Source organism: Lynx canadensis, chromosome E1 (assembly GCF_007474595.2).
Source record: "Lynx canadensis isolate LIC74 chromosome E1, mLynCan4.pri.v2, whole genome shotgun sequence".
Classification (NCBI taxonomy): Eukaryota; Metazoa; Chordata; class Mammalia; order Carnivora; family Felidae; genus Lynx; species Lynx canadensis.
The window spans coordinates 41,221,553-41,239,803 of record NC_044316.2 but is presented as its reverse complement, the minus strand read 5'-3'; positions in this window follow the sequence as shown (position 1 = coordinate 41,239,803).

Genomic DNA, 18,251 nt, shown 5'->3' with positions numbered 1-18,251 from the left:
CTGTCCCATAAAGCAGGGGCTTTGATGTGCACGGGCTGGGAATTGTAAGGATTAACACAAATACCTTAAGCACAGAGGCAGAGGCTCTGTCCCCTGGGTCCCCTCGTGTTGGAGCCCAGAAGACCGAATGTCTGACCCCCTGAGGGCCTGGAAATGCCAGAGAATGAATGCCCCCGTCCCACTCTACAGGCTCACCTAGTGACAGAGGGGAGCGTGTGTATAAATACCCCAGCTCCCTCAGCCCTCAGGCGGGATAACTCTGGGCCGTGGCTCCCACACTGGCTCCCCGAGCCCCCTTGCAAGATGAAGCCCTAATGAGTTACCCACGGGGACAGGAAGCCTCATACCAAGCCTTCTTTGCAAGACGTCTTCTCTGCCCTGCCCCACTTCCCGCCCTCCTCCTGGAGTTTACTGTGAGTGCCTCTTGGATAAACAGCTCGCCCTTAAATCCTGGTCTCGGGTAGGCTTCTGGGAGACCCCCCCCCCCCCAGGCTAAGACAAGCCTTCACACAGGGTCTGACAACCAGAAAGTGAGTCCTCTTTGATTCTCGGGCTGGAGACCAGGTTGGCCCAGACCAGGAAGTCACCACAGGGCCTTGGCTAGTGCCGCCGCCTGGAGGGGAGTGTGCGCTCACTGCTGGCCAGGGATCAGCAAGGCCGGGCCCCCACCTGACCGGAAGGTGGCCATCATGGGCCCGGGGAAGCCAACTGGCCCTTTCCTCTCCCACATACCCAGTCCCTGCTAGCGAGGTGGGCAGAGCTGTATCCCAGCTCAAACAAGCCCATCTTGCCCTCACCCTGAGTCCCTCTGCCTGAAATCACCCCGACTGTTACCATCTCTCACCCCGTCTCCCCTCCCTACTTCCTCCAACAAAGCAAACACTCCTCAGAGACACCTCGCCTCTAAATCTTGGAAGTGCCCCACCAAGCCCCAGCTGCCTGGGCCCTCAGCCACATGAATTCAAACCCCCAGGGGCACTGAAGTCACCTCCCAGAGAAATCCCTATGATTTCATCTTCTATTTAATCTTTATTTCGCCTCATACTTTTGAGAACTTCAAATAATTTCTCATTTGTAGTAACTAGGAAGCCATAAATCGCCCCTTTATGTCTGAGGAAAATCAATTGTTATTTGACATTTTACCTTAATATTCCCGACTTCCTTCAACTGTAATAAAGCCTCCATCTGCCTTTTATTTTACAGGCAATTAGTAAGTCACCTTTTAAAAATTTCTCCACATTTTCTATCAAATGAATGGCAGGATCGAAAGAGGAGAGCTGTTTTATGGGATTGAACTCACTGAGGAGAAGGGGTTTATCTGTAGCCTTCGAGGTACCAACACTCATTAATGGGTTTTATTGATTCGGGGGCTTTTTAACCCTGAGCAATATTACAGGTGTCACCTGCCTGCCGCACTCAGGAGGGGGCGGGGAAGTGGGCGGGGCAGGGAGAAGCCAGCTCAGTTCTGAGCTCTGGGCCCAAGCTGGAAAAGTAGACTTCCAGCCCTTTGAAATGTGATCAACCCCGCTCTCAGACGTAAATCATAGTGCAGATACCCTCTCTTTTCCTAGAGAGAAGGGGTTTTTGTTGGTGGTGGTGATTTGGTTCGGTTTTTCTCAAATTACCCAGGGGAATGTGACACTGTTGCCCTCCCCCCACGAGATCAAAAGAAAGAGGCTTGTTTTGGGGGTCCAAGGACCTCCACGGGGTTCCTTGGTCTGTCCCTTTGAGCCCTGTGACCTTGGGCAGGTCAATGAAGGAACCTCTGAGGTTAATCTTCCCTAGCTGCAAGGCGGGGAGAAGAATGTCCTCCCTGCCCCCCTCACAGGGCTGCCCCGGTCTGCCCACCAGACCCCGTTTGTGAGAAATGCTTGGAAGAAACTGTAGAGGGAACTCACAGGAACTATGGCCACAAGCAGGAATCCCGGTCCACAGACTCCGGAATGACACCTCCCTTGCTATTCTAGAACTATCCTAATCTGTTCCACTCCACAAGGTTGGCGGGAACTTTGGTCCCAGCCTTTCCCCAGCAGATGCTCCAGACCCTCCCTCCCGCAGGCTTCCCTCCGGCTCCACAGCGCCCCTTCCTGCAGGCCACCGTCTGGCCCAGAAGCCCGGGAGGCCTTTCTTGGGCCAGACAGCCGGGCCAGAAGCTTTACAGCTGCCAGCCAGAGAGGAGAGTCCAGTACCTGAGGACAGTCCAGAGTGAGCGCAGATAAGGCAAGAGCCTTACCCTAGCTATGCAGTGAAACAAGTCCAGGAGATGTTCTCGGTGGGTTCACGGCAGGTGGCAGAGTTACGCGGTGTGCAGTCGAAAATTCTTCCAACGTTGCCACATGTTTGAACTTTTTAGTTAAAATACCGGCGTGGGGGGAAAAGGCCGGGGCAAATCTCGCACGTGGGGGCCTGCCGGTGATGGCAGCAAGGAACTGGCATGAGCAGAGGAGGAGGAAGGCAAGGGGCCTTCCGCATCTAGAGGAACCTGCTTGCAGGAACGGCTGCATTGTTTGCGGGCCCAAGCGCAAAATGAAGATGCAGGGTTCCTTCTTCGTTATTGAGAATATCAAGATGGTGGGGCACCTGGGTGGCTCGGTCGGTTAAGCATCCGACTCTTGATTTCGGCTCAGGTGGTGGTCTCACAGTTCGTGAGTTCGAGCCCCGCATCCGGCTCCTCGATGACCGTGCAGAGCCTGCTTGGGATTCTCTCTCTCTCCCTCTCTCCGGCCCCTCCCCTGCTCTGTCCCTCTCAAAAATAGATAAGTAAACTTAAAAACAAAACAATATCAAGATGGCAACAGCAGAGCACTAAACTAAGTGTGAGGCCCCTCTGAGACCGGGCCTCGTATGCCTGCACACGTCCCCACCCATGAAGCCAGCCCTGTTTGCTCGGATGAGAGGTCTATTTTGACTAGCTCCTTCCCACCCATCTCTTTATGTCTGATCTTAACAATACTCTGAGCCTAGCATCTGATGCAAGTGAACAAGTGGGTAGATCGGGGCCTTTTCTGGTAACAGTAAGAGTAATTAATGCTCCTGTAGCCCTCCCCACGTGCCAGGCAACATTGTATTAAGTCATTTAATCCTCCCAATGACCCTTGACATAGGACTATTACTACTCCCAGTGGGGTGCCAGTGAATATCGTCACAAGGTGTGGCAGCGCAGTAGAGGCAAGGACTGCAGGTCTAACCTCATTAATATGGGATTGGATCACCACTGATTTTTTTTTTTTTTTAAACAATGATTTCTGTTTCCTGGGCGTCTTCCTCTCTCAGGGCAGCTGCCTTGGGGACACCACTGACACCTAGTGGCCATCGGTGAAATTGCAGACCTAGTGTCCAGGAGGTCCCAGGCAGGAGCTTCCCCCGACCTGGCCAGGACCAGGAAGAGGAGCTATATCCCCAACCCAATAATCCATTTTCCCCTGATCCCAAATCTCTCAGTCTGAAATTGCCCCTAACTTCTCTAACTCCATCTCCCTTTCTTAGCTCCTCAAACACAAAGCAAACTCAGCCGTTTCTATTCTTCAGCGTCACCTTGCCTCTAAATCTTGAAGCCACCATATCAAAGGATCCTAAATGCCATCACGGAAAGAAGCGGGAGATTAGCTGTACTTGGGTGAATTAGGAAGACCTCTTCCCCCCTCTCCTCCCCCACCCCCCTCCGGGGAGGAGGTCCTTGCGGACAGGCAGGAATTGGCCAGGGAGACAATAGACGGAGGACACACAGGAAGAGGAGACAGAATTTGAGCCAGGCTTTGCAAAAAAAAAAAAAGGGGGGGGGGACACGGCACATTTTGTACCGGGATGCTCTCTAGGATTGTTATTTCATTCCATCCTCATAAACAACCTTGCCAGGGCGCTTTTTCTGCTCATGCGCCAATACGAAGAAATTAAGATTTGGGAAGATAGGCTTACCTACCCAAAGTGATCAGATAACTGAAGTGGCAAGGCCAGTTTGTCTCATGTGAGTTGCGGAGGATTTGAGCTGGTACAGATGAGGAAGACTTCTAGATCACCCAGGGAAAAAAATAATCAATGTGCAGGATGGCTCGCAAGTGGCCTTCGAATCCTCAGCACGGAAAGCCTGCCGGGTCCTCAGAGGCGCCGCCAGGATGGATAAGGGTCCCCCCGGGAAGGAGCTGGCACTGGCCGGGCTGCACTTCCACACGGGACAGAGAGGGCTGCAGCGACTGAGATTTACGATGGCCATGGCCTTCGTGACTTAATGGTCAGGAGTTGAGCTATTTTATCTCATCATACGTTCTGCCTAGAAATAGCTGCAAACCTTCATTTCAGGATGGCTTTCAGTCATGAGAGGGTGACCTGTGTATCTCCTAAATCACGTTAATCATCAGGGCAGCAGGCTTGAACTTCCTTCCCTCTGCAGTGTCTTTCCCCGTAAGCCAGCCATTTTCTTCTCTGAAGGAAAGGCTCTCCGGGCCAGTTCTCCCGGGAACGCACAGGAGGGGCAGGAAGGCCACTCGTGCGGCCCAACTTGGGACCATCTGCCCACCCCAACAGAGCTGGGCAAATGGTGAAGGCGAGCAAATTGGCCTGGCCTCTCCCCACGCTCTCTGAGGATTAACATAAACACCCTCCCTCTCTCTCTCACCACCTCCCTCCTCTCTTCTCCCTTCTCCTCCCTCCTCACTCTCTCAGCCTCACCCAGCTGCCCCCTCCCCCCATCACCCTCTAGCCCTCCCCTGCGGTGGGACTGCTTTTGGAGCAGTTCAGATGAAGGCGTGACCCTTCCTCCCAGGGGGCTCAGTGCTTGAGTAAGACCCTCCAGAAGAGCCATGTATAAGAGGGTTCCCTGTGTTCCCCAGAGCCCTCGTCCCAAGTACAAGTGTGGGAACTCCTCTCCAGACCTGCAGCCTGCTTTAGGGCTCCAGGGGTCCGGGTACTGGGCGGAGCTAGAGCAAACTTCCCATCCTGGGTGCAGACTGGACAGTCCAATGCAGGGTCCTGGGCACAGACCGTGGGACGGTCTCGGCTGTGGGCGTTGGCTGGTGATGACTCTGGCGAAAGTGTCCTCATTGGCTCTCCTCACCATCAGCTCACTAGCCCTTCCTGACACAGGAAGGGGCCTCACGAACCACCTCCCCACAACTGTCTCTAAGCCCAGCATCTCACCAGCAACCCCTCGCTTACTCATCCTCCCTTTATTCTCCCCCAGGGTTCCCACCCCACACCCTCTCGGCCCTCTACAGAACAAGCTCCTTCACTTTTCTTTCTCCGTATGTCGATGGCCCAGCAAAAGCCAAATCCAAATCATTAGCGAAAGACAGTCGCCCTTCCCTGAAAGCTGGGAGGGCTGGTCTTCAAACCCTCCCTGGGAGGTGAGCTGCATTTGTATCTGATCCTGTTGGAGTCATACCCTCCCCACCCCCTCCTCCCCCAGAATCAGCAGTAAATAAAAGGAAGAAAACAAGAACAGGCCAGTGTCCATAATAAAACAGAGGATGTCTCCCTCCAGCCCCCCAGAGGGCCCACCGCCTCAGGAAGTATCAGTAACACACCAGCTGCCTTATATCAACATTTGCTTATTTTACCTTTATAAGGAGGCTTCTGGAACCTCCTCTCTTTCACAGCCAACTCGTGAGATGGACATTATTAGTAATCGCTACCGTTAAAAATCACCTACTGTGCTTTCCATGTGTTCTATGTAATCCTCATGTTGCCCTTGAAAGGTGAAACTGTTATTCCCACTTCACAGGTAGGACTCTGAGAGGTCAATTCGCTTGCCCAAGGTCATGCAGCTAAAATGGAGAAAGAATCCGGGTGGGTCCTCACTTCCGTGATGCAGGGGTTTCTGGTGTTTGCCCACAGACCGAGGCACGGCAGGGCTGTAGTTCCGGGCTCGGCCGACAGAGGGCGATGAGGGGGGGGGCTGTGGGCAGTCCGCCCCTTGGCCTTGATTTTCAGCGCCCAGAGCCCCGATCGCTGGGGCCCGCGGCTCCTCTCTCGGAGTCGGCGGGCAGGTGGGGGCCAAACACTGCCAGGGCGTTTCTCTGGCATCCAGAAACTGAAAGTGCCCTGGACAGCGCCGCAGGCACCCCCTGGGCATATTCAGGCCAGCTGCAGCACACCGGAGGTGCCTCCCAGGTTCTGGTCCCGGTTGGCGATGGAAAGGCCGAGGATTTCTCCGTGCCTCTGTCGAAATCGCAGGATTAGCGTGCCCCAGACCCCTGAGTCCCTGAAGGCAGTGTGTGTGGAGAAAAGGAGGGGTCATCCTTTGCCGTTTCAGAAAACCCAAGGGAAGGGGCACCTCTACCCTCTAGAAGTCTGCCCGGAGGGACCGGGTGCCAAAAGGCTGACCAGGCTGCAGACCCCCCCTGGCGGTCTCTGATCCAAAACTAAGAAATGTCCCAGGTGACCAATATGGGTGAAGAAATTAAATGCAAGTATATGCAGCTTCTTTGGAAAATAAGAATATCAAGTCACAGGGTCCGTGGGAGTTGAGGTTGGTGGTCAGTAGAGGTGATGAGCCCTTCCAGCTCCCCCAGCCCTGCCAGTCTTTCGTCCCAGCTGTCTTCTCTCTTCCCTGAGGAGGAATCGTCATGAGTCTCCTCAGCCTGGGTGTTCTGTGTCCTCCCCACTGCTTAAGCCTTCACAGCTTATTACTGGAAACAGGGCTTTGTTCTGAGAAGAACAAAATGGGGCCGGAGGGTGAGGTCGCTCAGATCTGGCCTCCACTGGAGGAAAATCAGGATGCTTGGGACGCGCCAGCGAGGGGCCCCCAGGCACTGACTTCCACCAGCCTCCCCGGGGACAGCTGAGGGACTGACAGTGCAAACTCTTCTCCAGTGCAGGGACAGATGACCCAGGCCTCTTCCAGCCGCGTGGGCAGAAGTGGGGAACTAGAGGGACTTGATGCAGCCTGGGACCCCGAAGGAGTCACCAGAATGCCCTCCTTTAGCAGAAGAAAGATGCAGATCCCTGGTCACCCCAAGCGCCCGCCGCCCACCCCCCCCCCACCCTGGGACAGCCTCTGCAGGGGCCACCCAGGGGCTTCACAGCTTCATGGGAGCTGCCTGGGGAATCTTGCTCACCCCAGGGAAACAGCGGCAGCTTGGCTGTTACGACCTTTCACCTTGACCTTTCGTGTGGCCCGACCCCTCCGAGGTGAGAGTGAGCACAGAAGCACGAGGATGAAGGTCTCTGTCAGAGGAGAAAAGGCTTTTAAACAGCCCTCTGGGATTTGTGCAGCTCATTCGGCTTCCTCTTCCAGCCCCAGTCAGCAAGGCTCACGGGAGTTAGGGGCTCCCAGGGTGTTGCTGGGATCTCCCAGGTCACTGGGTCAAGCCCAGAGTCCCTGCTTGGGATTCTCTCTCTCTCTTTCTCTATCTCAAAATAAAGAAATAAACAGAAAGAAAGAAAGAAAGAAAGAAAGAAAGAAAGAAAGAGGGAGGGAGGGATACAGTGAAAAAAGAAAAACAAGACGTGTCAGGGGCCAGAGCAGCCCCAGCTGCTCCGCTGAGAATCTTCCATTTCACGTGGGGGGTGAAGAGAGTTGACTCTGCCCTCCAGCCCCTCCTTCTGCCCAGGATTTGATTGCTCTGCAAGTTCAGGGTCCTGTTCAGTGATTCTGTTCAGGGCAGGCTGGGCTGGGCTGGTCCAAATACAGGTGCTCCCTCCACCCTTGACTGTATACAAGACCCCCAGACCCAGAGAACCTGGAAGTAGTAATTCAAGGAGATTTCTGCCAACCCAAGGGCATTCCAGTGCCAAATCCTAGAGACCTGTCGAACCCCATAGTTGCTTCCCCAGGGAGCAGGAAGAGAGGGCGAGTGCTCCCAGCCCCCTTCAGAGCCTTCTGTCTGAGCCCCTTGCAGTCCCACTGCCTTCCATGCCCCCACCTGCAACAACTCACCTCAGGCCATTTCTCTCCCTGATTCCCCACCGGACCTCCTGCCTCGCTTCCCCTGCCCCCTGCAAGCCCTGCCTCCCCTAGCCCACCGCCCAGCGCCCTTGTACAAACACTCCCCTCCCATCCCCTGCCCCCTACAACCTCAGCCCCTTCCGTTGCCCTCTGGACTCCTTATCCACATTCTCCATTCTGCACTCTGGTTCTCGGGGACCCTGAACCTTCCCTTCCGGTTTTTTCCTGTTTTCCACTGCCGATTAGGCTCCCCCGTGCGCATTCTTGCTTTGTTCTTTCCCATCCCTCCTGACGCACACCCCTACTGATGGGTGTCTTGGGGTGATGGTGGGATTTGGAGCCGACGGCCAAGAAAGAATCCTTGAAGATGTCTTTGGTGCAAAAAAGGTGATTTTATTAAAGCACGGGGAAAAGAATCGAGGGCAGAAAGGGCTGCACTGGGGTTGTGAGGCGTGGCTGTTTATATACCCTCAGGTTGGGTGGGGTTAGGAAGAGCTTAAGTCTCTAAGGAATTTTAGAAGCAAAGTCTCCAGGACCTTGAGGGGCTAGCTGTGTTAGGGAAATGCCATTTGTTACCGTTTAGTAAAACCTCGGTCATGAGACCCTTCAGACGTATATCAGAGCGCCATAAGCTTGGAGTAGGATTGCCAGCATATATCTTGGGAGACTTGAGAGGAAGGAAGTTTCCAAAGGATTTTTTTTAATGTTTATTTATTTTTGAGAGAGAGAGAGAGAGAGAGAGAGACCGAGCATGAGTGAGGGAGGGGCAGACAGAGAGAGGGAAACACAGAATCCAAAACAGGTTCCAGGCTCGGAGCCGTCAGCACGGAGCCCAGCTCAGGGCTGTTACTCAGGAACGGCGAGATCATGACCTGACCCGAAGTCAGACGCCCAACCCACAGAGCCACCCGGGTGCCCCTCCAAAGGAGTTTTTATATGGTAAAGTAGATTACAGGATCCTAGGGGGTGAGGATGATGTTAAGCCAAGATTCCCTTTTGCCCGCAGCAAAGCGTCATCATTGAGGCAGCTGAGCTCCTAGAGGGAGGTCACGCTGCCTGTTTCAAGGACTTGCCAGTGGGCTATAAGCAGTAAGAAAATTTAATTTTTCATTTGCCTTAGTCTCCTGCGTCACCATAGCAAACACTTAAACCTCTTTCCTTTGTTCTTGGGTAGCCAGGATTGTCCGAGGGCTATCACACACATCCCACCTGGGGAGGGGGGGTTGTGTACCAGCTTGTACTTTGGTCTCGGCTTGCGTTATGCTCCCTCGTCACTACCACCTAGGTAGAGCTCACATATTTTCCTCCCTCCTCTGGGCCTCCGGAGTCCTACTCCTCCTTCCCCTCCCTGCTCCAGCCCCACCCTCTCTGGATCTTCCCAGGCCAGCCCTGTCCAGGGAAAGCAGCTGTTGGAGCCTTTCAGACTCTGAGTTGAGTTGGACCCTGCTGGCCCTCAGCAGCATGACGGTCACTATCAACTTGCTAGCATAGAAACGTTCTTGGCAATACGACTAGATTTTTCCAGCGTGGAGATCTGATCACGCCACTCCCACCCTGACGGCCCTCCAGGAGCTCCTTACGGCCCAGGCCCTGTCTGCCCTTTTCCCCATCCCCACCTCCACACCCCACGAGGCCACAGCATGCCTCATTCATTGCATGCCTGCCATGAGGAAGGCTCCCAGTCAGCGGCTGTGGAATCAAGGATTGAGGCATCAAACTGTCTTCATTGCCTGGGGGCTCGTTGGCCAAGCCAACCCTGTGCCCAGCGAAGACCAGGACTTCTTCCAGTCCAAGGGGCTGCCCTTGCCACTATCACCGCGAGATCTGATGGGAAGGAACATGTGGCCACCCTTCGTGGTCTACCTAAGAAAGCAGAGATTACCCCCCAAGCTCCTTTGGTCACATTGCAGCATTTTACAACAGAAAAATGCATCGTTGTGTTTAATTCTCAAACCCGGTCCTTGAATTTAGTGGGGCAGGAATTCCTTTTTCCGTATTAGAGACGCCCACTTACGGTAGGTACTGTTGCAGGTGATTTCTTGGGCCTACGTGGGCGCGAACAAGGCAATTGCAGGCACTGATAACATCTGCCTTCCAGCTGTGCCACTGAGTCTCACTGGCAGGGGACAGCACAGGACTGGCGTGAGGACAGCCAGTCCAGTCCACTGGCTTTCACTTGTCTTCCATTTAAAATTCAGAAAATAGAAGTTGGGGCAGACGGAAGTCTGGGGCTGTCTTGGAGGAGAGTGGTTCAGTAACCTGCAGCTCTCTCCCCGCCTTCCATGACTTCATGCAGCTGTGAGGCCACAGGAGTCACAGAAGCTTGACACCTCCCATCCCTCCCTCACCATTCTAGGGTCAGGCAGGTCCTGACACTCTGGAAGAGTGGACCCCAGGTCTTTGTAGAATGCGCTGCCATTCTGCTTCTGACCACCAGATGGCACCCCGGGGCCCATTGTTCTGTTCTAGTGCAAAAATGTCCCAGCCTGAAACCCTGGGACGAGTTTTTCTTCTGTCATCCTCTCAGTGTAGGTGAAAGCACCCCCAGAGGCTGTAAGGCAAGACCCTTTGACCAGGGTGTGAGAAGCTTTGAAGGTCCAAGAACTGGGACATTGACGGCGGACACCAAGTGTGGGGAGCTGCGACGCGGGTTAAGCGGCCAGGGGAGGGGAATACTGTTTGTTGCTCCTGGAAAATGTAACCGCACGTTGGGCGCCCCAACTAAGCCGAGGCTGAGGACATGCGTGGGTGTGTGCATGCATGGGTGTGGCTGAGGGTGTGAGAAACCAGAGAGCCCATGCACAGCAGAGTTTCAGAGCTCATCTCTGTGCCCCACCATCTGAGCGTTGGGACTGATAAAACGATACCTCGCCGCGCCTGGTGAACACAAACGTTCGCTTGCGTAGAGAGAGAAGGATGTGGGGACACTTCTGTCCTGGGGTGCCTCCTAGCACGTCTAGCTGTGCGTGCATGTGGTTGGGAGTCCCTTGATCGGGCACTTGTGGCTGTGCCTGCCCCAGCTTTGGTATTCCCGCCCAGATGACGTGGGCACTGCCATTAAGGTAAGTACCTGTAGTAGCGTCTCTGAGAGCATCTGTCATGGACGTACCTGTGGGTGCTGGTGCCCTGAGCCTCTCTGTGTTTGACTTTGTGTGACCCGTGGCCCAAATATCTGGGCTCTGTGTAGGGCCTCACAGGGCTCAGGCAGGAGGGGTGCACATATGTTCACACGCTTATGTGTGTGGTGTACCCCTTGTGACCCGCTTCTCCCGGGGCTCAGGCAGAGCTGGCTTGCTCTGTTTCCTCGGACATTTTACTTCTCCGTGACACAGAGTCCTGCCAGGCTGCTGCTCTCCTTGGTGAGCATTGCACCTGCCTTTCTCCTCGGCCAAGCATGCCTTAGGGGAGATTGTTTATTTCTTCAATTAAAAGAAGAAAGGCCCTGGGAGGCTGTGCACTCGAAATTACCACATTTTAAAATGCTCTGACATTCATGAAACCATAAACCTCATGGTGGGTTCGCCTCCTCTCCGGACTCGAGCAGCTCCTCTCCCGACACTGGGGAGCTCTGACCTTTGCTTCTCTGTGGCCAGAGAGCTCCCTGGCGTCTGTGTGTGCGGCTGTCGCCAGGTTAATCTTTCAGTTCTCCTAAGTCTCTTCGGCCTCAGTGTGGTGTTCAGGAAAGTCTAAGAAGCAGAAAACCCAGATTCTAGCAGCCTTCCCTGGCTGCGTGAGCTTGGACGAGGGCCCTAACCTCTCTGGGTCTCAGACTCCTCCGTGGTAAGATACAGCTACTACCTACTTTGATCTGAAGCTCCTTCCTGCCCTGATGCTGTGAGATCTGAAGCCATTTGTTAAGTAGAAGCTTGTCCAGTGAGTACAGAATGGGGCCTTAGCCCCATTTCACAGGAGAAGAAGGGGAATGTCGTTGCCGCCACACGGCCCTGGAACAAAGACGGGGCGAGCGGAGCCGCGTGGAACACAGACGTGTGCTCTCGGCCCTTGTACTGCAGTCTTCTCGAACAGCCCCAAACAGCCAGGGGGGATTGATGAGAGCTTGTCTCCCAGGCCTACGCAGTAATTATTGGTGTTCATAATGATGCCCGGAGGTATTACATTCCGTCAGAATCATCAAAGAAAGATTAAACCGTGCCTAGTATAATTGCTCTTTGAAATACCTCCTATTCTCTTGCTTGGAAAATTGATAACCTATGGATTTTCAATTAACTTTAAGTTACGAAGAATATTCAGTTTACCCAAGTACCCCATCCATTTTCTGTCCCTGGTAGGAGGAGTTTGTTATCTGTCTCGGGCTGTATCCCCCAAGGACGGCAAAGTTTGGGGGTGGAAAATCGTAGATCTGTAATTGGAGGCCCTGGATCCGACCCTTCCGAAGACTAACTCGGTTTCCATACCTGTGACAAATGGAATTAATGCCAGTCCCGCTCCCCCAGGGTCATTGCCAGGATCAGGTAGGTCATGGGTGCATTTGTCAATGGCATGTCTGGACACATGAGAGATGTTCAGAAAGCACTTGAAAACTGCTCCGTAAGACTGAGGGCTTGGCAGCGAAACTTTGAGCTTGAGCAAAGATCACTGGATAGGTTTCCACGGTTTTCCCAACAGCAACCTGTGCAGCCTTTGGGGGACCCACTAGGCCTCCTGGACCTCAGCTTTATCATCTGTAGAATGGGGAGCCGGCAGACTTGGGGAAGACCGGAGATTGGGAATCAGTAGTTCGAGAAACACATCACGCCCAGAGGCCTGTCTCAATTGACCAGTAGTGTTTTAAATTCATTCGCAACATTTAAAAATGGAGAGATTGCCTGTACAAACCTAGCGTCATGGCTCTTTGTTTAAATGGTAAACACGGGGCAACGTTCTTGCAAGGCAAAATGGTCAGTGCCAAGTAGCTGTTGAGGCCCTTCTATTTCTTACTGCACCCCTTTCTCTCCCCCCACCTCGGCTGGCTTCCCCGGCTTGTGTTTTCTTGCCTGGCCCCAGGTGGGTTCGTGACCCCGAGACTGCGTGAACTGCAAGGCTTTTGGGCCTTGACCCGTCCCACCTGCCCCAGGGATGCTGGCCTTCATCCCAGGGAAGGGAAATCCATCAGGGACCTACCCAGAACCACCTTCCCACCTGGACCCTGGCCGGGGAGAGACACATTCCTTGAGCAACTTCCAGCCCATGCAGAGCAAAGCGCTGCGGAGAGGACCCCCCCTCCCCACGCACACAGCCCTCGCAGCCAGAGCCAGTAACTCACAGCTGTGGTTACCCGCGCGCTGATTTCTGTTTTAAAAAATACTGCTGGATAAACAGTGAGGGAAACCCGAGCTGTTCCCACACCACATAAATCCCCAGTTTGCTGTCCTATCTGGTTAGCTGGTTTCCCCCCCGAATAACAGCACTGCTGCCTTCGCAAGCAAGGGCTGGAAAAGTGCGTCCCGGGAAGCGCGGGGCCGCTCTGGAGTCTCCCGGGCTGGCGCCCTGCCCTGCGCAGAGGCCGCCCTCCTTCTCTCTTTCAGCACTTCCTGCCCTGGGGCGCTCACCTTCGTCCTCACTCCCTCCACCTGGATGCCCTTCCTCCTCCCTTCTGCTTTGTCTCACTCAAAAGGCCTCCAAGGGAGACCTTCCCCGGGGGCCCTGGGCTCCTCCAGCAACTAGATGGCCACAGTCAAAGGCAGACCTACCCGACTGCCTCACCTCCCCCTGCAATGCTCCCTGTAGAGCTCCTTCCAGGGCCCTCTGTCAAAGAGCAAATATCTTGGCTCAGAAGGTGCGGCCAGGGCCTTCTCCAGCCCAAAGATGGGTCTGGCCTTAGAGGAGGATTGCCAGATTTGGGTGGGGTGGAGAAGGGGCACGGGAAGGACGCCCAGTTAAATTTGAATTTCAGATAAGCAGCAACTAATGTTTAGCCTAAGGATGTCCCCAGGGTTGCAGGGAACATACTTAACTGGGCGCCCTGTATTTTATGTAACTGTTCTACCTTAACGCCTTTTTCTTTTAAAACTTTTTTTAATGTTTATTTATTTTTGAGAGAGACAGAGACAGAGTGGGTGGAGGAAGGGCTGAGAGAGAGGGAGACACAATCCAAAGCAGGCTCCAGGCTCTGAGATATTAGCACAGAGCCCGATGCGGGGCTTGAACTCACGGACCCGTGAGATCATGACCTGAGCTGAAGTCGGACGCCTAACCGACTGAGCCACTCGGGCGCCCCAACACCCTTTTTCTGAGGAAGGACAGCTTCTGATAGGGAAGAAGAGGCAGGGTTATGGGAGCTAGTGTCCCCCGCAGCTCCAGGTGGCCAGGTGACTAGTGCTGGCCAATGAGGCTGAAGAGCAGTGGTTAACCAGGACTTCCAGAAAGCCTCCTTGAATGGGGCAGAGAGATGAAGAAACTCTCCTCTGTCTTTCCTCCTTCCTGCCACTTGGAATGCCAACGTGACAGTTGAGCATGAACTGCCAGCTGGATGAGGGGACCGTCTGGGTCAGAAAAAGTGACCGTGAGCAGTGCCTGGGTGGCTTGGCTGGTTGAGTGCCCGACCTCGGCTCAGGTCATGATCTCAACTCATGACCAGGTCCATGAGTTCGACCGAGCCCCATGTCAGGCGCTGTGCTGACAGCTCAGAGCCTGGAGCCTGCTTCGGATTCTGTGTTTCCCTCTCTCTCTGCCCTTCCCCTCCAAAAAAAATAAATTAAAAAAAAAAAAAAAAAAAAGAGTGACCATGCTGGGGTGCCTGATGACTTTGAGGAATGGTCATCCCAGGCTCGACTGCCACTTCAAACTCCTTTTATTGGGGAAAATAATAGACTCTGTGTTTTCCCTTTTGTTATTTTCATAAAGCTGCCTCCACTCCTCGGTGACACAAGGTCTTCTGTCCCATCCCTGCGGGGCGGGGGGGGGGGGGGCGACACCATCCTGCACCTTTGCAAATCAACATGCCCCTAACTCCTGGGGACACAGAAACCCAGAAAGGGGTCTGTTTATAGAACCCCTCCTGAATGTCTGTACCTCATCTATTGAGTGAGCTTCCGCTTTTCAGGTGAGGGAACTGAAGTCACATGACCTCCAAAAGCTGGGGCTCGGACGCAGGCCACTGTGTGTATTATTGTGGTTTCTAGTCAGCCACCCGCAATCTAGATAGCAGGCACGTGACGGCCAGCACCAAAGGTTGAAAAGAGATGCACACGAGAGAACATTTTCCGCTGAGGTGACTCTGTTAAACTCGGTGTTTTCTGGAACGTAAGGACAGGCCCAGACGTAAACATCCTTATTCAGAACGATCTCCACCCTATTCAAAACATGTGTGTCTCCTGTCCCATCCCTCAAGGTCTCGCTCAGGAACAGGTGTCTTGTCCGATTCGCATGCTGCTAAGGGCGTCATCTTTTCCCTCTGGGAGGCATACAGATATTTCACAGGGCCTTCTGGAGTTGTCCTTGAGACAACAGTTGGACGTATTTGCATCACCATCATCCTGATTCTACCACTAACAACTGTATCGCAGGCAACGGTGAGAGCTTTCCTCGGTCACCTCCAACATGTCTCTCAGCAACCTAAGGAAGAAGGGAAAAAGTTTGTCCCCACTTGACAGACGAGGAAACTGAGGCTCAAGTAACAAAGTGAGTTCCTCAAAGCCATTCCATTCATTCATGACGGACCCAGGATTTGAACCCATGCTCTCCCGGTTCCCGAGGCCATGATTGTGACCCTCTGTTGTGGAAGAAGGGATTGAGGGGCTGGGCTGGGCCATCATCATCCTCCATGGAGATGTGACCTGCCCAGTGTTCCAGCAGAATAAGGAAAGGGAAGGCATAAGGATCCTCACGTGTATCACCGGTTAATGTGCGCCAACTCTTGTCACGGACATCAGGTCGTTTCTCCTCACAGCAGCCACAGGAGGCTGGAACTGTCATCTCCCCTTTGCCAGTGAGACCACTGAGGCTCGGGAGAGCCATGTGACTTTCCTGAGGCCGCACAGCTGATGAAGGGCCAGGCCGGACCTTGAGCCCCAGGCTCTCCCACCCCGCGGACACCCCCGAAGCTCCAGGCCCAGGTGGGTGGGGTGGCCAAGCTCGTGCTTGCGGAAGCAGGTCTGTGGCGCCAAGGACACGCCTGCCTGTCTTCTCGCACAATGGGGGAAATTCCAAAAGTTCCTTGGGATGGTTCAGGTGTGGCCCGGCCGACCATCGTCCTGACGCACGCTTTTCCTCTTCCTCCTCCTGCCACCCCAACAACATCCAGAAGCGGGGTCCCCTCCCTTCCTGAAAGGCCTGCTCCCCTTGGCCGCTTGGCCGCGGAGCCACGGGGCTTTTTTCCACAAACGGTCGTTTCCATCCATCTCTGTCCCCGGGGGCCTGCGGGGGCCTTGAGGGGGAAATGCTGACTTTGAGGAGGTTAAAGGTGCTGGTGCCCGGCCTTCATCTAACAAATGGGCTGCCGTCGGGGGAGGGACTGTTGTTTTTTCCTGGCCTCAGAAGAGGGGCCTGTCAGGAAGATGTAGAGGCCAGCAGGGGGGGCCCCCAGGCCGCACCCCGCAGGGTGGCTGACAGACGTGGGCAGCTGCGAGGGCGCCGGGGTGCAGGGGGGTGCCAGGCTCAGCGCAGCGCTCCTCACCCCTGCCGCCCCCCTCCCGCTGCCCCCCTGACCCCTCGGCCCACCTCTTCCAGGGGTGAGGGCCGAGGCTGGGCCTCCCTGGGCCGGTTCCCTGGGCCAGCTGCCGAGGGAGGCCAGAGGAGCCGGAGTCGGGTTACAGCCGCTGGGCCAGCCCCCCAGGGAAGGTTCTCCTAGGGAAGCTGACAGGCCAGGGCTTCCTCCCAGCCTCCTGTGAATTCCTTCTAGAACCCCCACAGCCCCGAGCCTCCAGCCTCCCTCGAGGGACCTCGCAAGGCTGTTTCAGTTGAATTTCCTCAGTGCTCCTCCCTGTCCACAGTCTCCTTTGGGAATCCTCGAGTTAAGGAGGAGGGGCTACGCTAGGAAGGGAGCTGTGTTGATCTATCACCTACTTGGGGCTCTGCTTCGCAGAACCGATTCATTTAAATTCTCAGCTGTGGGTGGGGCGGGCATTCTGAGGAGAGGGCTTTTGTGGGGATCCCTTGGGGGGAATATGTGTGAGGCGCTGAGATCACTGGGTGAATGTCAGCTAGGACTGTCATCCCAGCTGAGGAAACAGAAGCTCAGAGAGGTGAGGTGATTTCTCTCAGGGCGCGCAGCTGGGAAGTGGCGGGCCCAGGGTTTGAACTCGCTTTGGTCTGACCCCAAAGTCCGTCCTCCTTCCTGTGTGTCAGGCTGCTCCAGACTGGACAGCCGGACGCCCGAGGGCCCCTCCTGGTTCTGCCCTTTCTTCACTCTGTCATTCGGAACAGCCTGCTTCATCTATCGGAGCCTCGCTTTCATTCGTAAAATATAGAACGTGATTCCTAAGTTACCTATAATCGGAGATTCACAAGGTTCAGAGGAGAAATGTGTGTCTGACAGCTAAGTCCCGGGCAAAGCAGGGAGATGAGTCTGGTTTGTGGCAATGATCCCACCTCCTCTCCTGGCCTACGACACCCTGCCCATTCCAGAAACCACATGCCGATTTAACGAAGAATGTGTGTGCGGCCTCTGGGCTTCGGGGCTGAGACCCGTGGGCCCTCCTGGCGTCTTTGGAACCGGCCAGCACACAGTTACGTCCTGATCCTGCTGCTCTGGGCCGTGGAAATATTCGGTGGGAGGGGAGCTCGGCCCATGTGCTTGGAATGTCATCCTCCCAGAAATTATATTAACCCTCCTAAGAGACCAGCAGGGCATGGGGATTAAGTAGACCGATTGATCGGTTGAAATGGCAGTTGGCTGTCCTGTGACAGGCACCAGCCAGAAAGACCATATGATCGTTTGCCAAGGAGAACCCCTTTGGGAGGGAGAATCTCCCTGATTCCTATTTCCATGCCCTAGATTCCACAGAAGCCTTGGCCTCTGGGAGTGGGGTAGGGGAAGCAGGTGGGTGAAGGTTAGGGGGCCTAGAGAAACGTCAAGAACCTTACCCTAAAAACCTTCCCTTTGCTGTGGAGAAAAATGACTTGAAACCCTCCCCCCCGCCGCCCCCCACATGCAACCTAGAGAAGATCGTAGCTAATTGGCATGTAAGTTGGGGTTAAAGAACGGAAGGAAGAATCTGATTGTTTTTTTAAGTTACTGAGAAAGTGGGAATGTCACTTTGGGCAGAGAGAAAGAATTTTTTTTTCTGGAGTGTGTCTTTCTCTATGCTACAGTCCCTAGTGGGCCGCTGAGACTTGCAAAAAAAAAAAAGATTTCTTTTAATCCACCTTCCTTTTTGCAAGCAGCAGCAGAAGGGCCTTTAAATCAAATGCAATCAGCAAACTTGTCTCT